The sequence below is a fragment of the Echinops telfairi genome, unplaced genomic scaffold (assembly GCF_000313985.2).
Source record: "Echinops telfairi isolate 266 unplaced genomic scaffold, ASM31398v2 ScPeMD7_2;HRSCAF=8, whole genome shotgun sequence".
Classification (NCBI taxonomy): domain Eukaryota; kingdom Metazoa; phylum Chordata; class Mammalia; order Afrosoricida; family Tenrecidae; genus Echinops; species Echinops telfairi.
The window spans coordinates 46,095,746-46,097,308 of NW_022103898.1; positions in this window are offsets into that span (position 1 = coordinate 46,095,746).

The following is a 1,563-nucleotide window of genomic DNA, read 5'->3' on the forward strand; positions in this document are numbered from 1 at the left end:
ATTAAGTGTGATTATAAATGAAAAGTTTTACCCACATTTCTAATTATTAGTAATAATGAATAGTATTAATATTCACATATATAAGAAAGAAATATTATGCAATCTAAAACTCCATAAACAAAGAAAGTATAAATACATCCATAGATCCTACTGAGCATGTTTTTCAGATTGATAGCTATATATTATACTATAACAAAATAAATTCTGTTTGTAATAAGAAACAGAAATTTATGATAGGCTCATATGTTAATCTGGAGATAACATTTTATACATTTTGTTAATAAGTCTGCAATGATAAGATTTAGATATAAATCTAATTTTTAGACATAGGAATATGGAAGACAAATAAGTAAAAATACTTTATAGAATTTTGGCATAAATTAGTAGCACTTTGGAGAGATTGATTAGCATTCTTTTTTCCCAATATTGTGAAGTCCCGACTGTTTCACTGACACCATCTAGTTAGGTGAATCACTTTGAACAAGGTCTTACACAGTGATTGCCTCTTCTTCTTCAATTAAAAACATGAATATATACATTAGCTGCCTCGGGGGGATACTTAATTAATGCATAAACATAACATAAAAATACCTGGAAATTATTAAATGGAATGCAATTGTGGCAACATACAAATTATTTAATTCATTAAAGCAATAATTATAGAACATTTCTACCTTAAAAGAATATTTATTCCAATAAATTGTAATTTTTCAAATATATCATACCTACATATGAAACAAAGTTTTAATATTTTTATGAACTACAAGATTGCTATTTCTAGGAGAAAGTAGAGAATTCTAAACTTGAGACAGAACCATTTCATAGAAAATTTAGAAATGAGGATATAAAATTGTGACTACGGACCCTTTACAAACACCATATGTCCACCGATGGACATAACGTTTTTCAAGATTAACATGCTTTTTGCCCTTAAAAAATGTTCAGAGTTATTAGCATTAATAAATCTAACAAAGTATAAATCACGTTTATAGCTCTAGTGTGCTGTTTTATATTGTTATGTCACTTTCAGACCCGTTTAAAATGAACTTGTAGGGAATCCACTTTAATAGCTTCATCCTGTAGGCGTCAGTGATTCTTTAGATAGCACAAATCCTGAACTAAAACTCTATTTGGGTATTCCTCCTTCTTTAAATATTCCCATGCCAGAAAATTCTGCATTGAGTTGGCATCTCTTAGGAATATAAGTGAATGAATAAACAAGACAGAAAGAGGTAAGAAAAGAGAAATATTTGTACAACACTCTGCATGCTGTAACAATGTGCAACATCATTTATGATATGTTACTTCAGCCAAAAACGACATGATGTTATAAATGACTAATTTCTCAATTTTGGAAAGGATGTAGGAAATATGGGATAAGGTCATGTTCAGTTCATGTCATGAAAACAAAAAATGCACAGGTTCAACTTTTTATAACATTTCAACAAATCCCGAAGGAGGTTCAATATCACAGTTATTACTATTATTTTCCTCATGGAAAATAAAGGATATGGAAAAATTCTTGCTCAATTTTTGAGACATTCTAAAATGGCCGGGAAGACA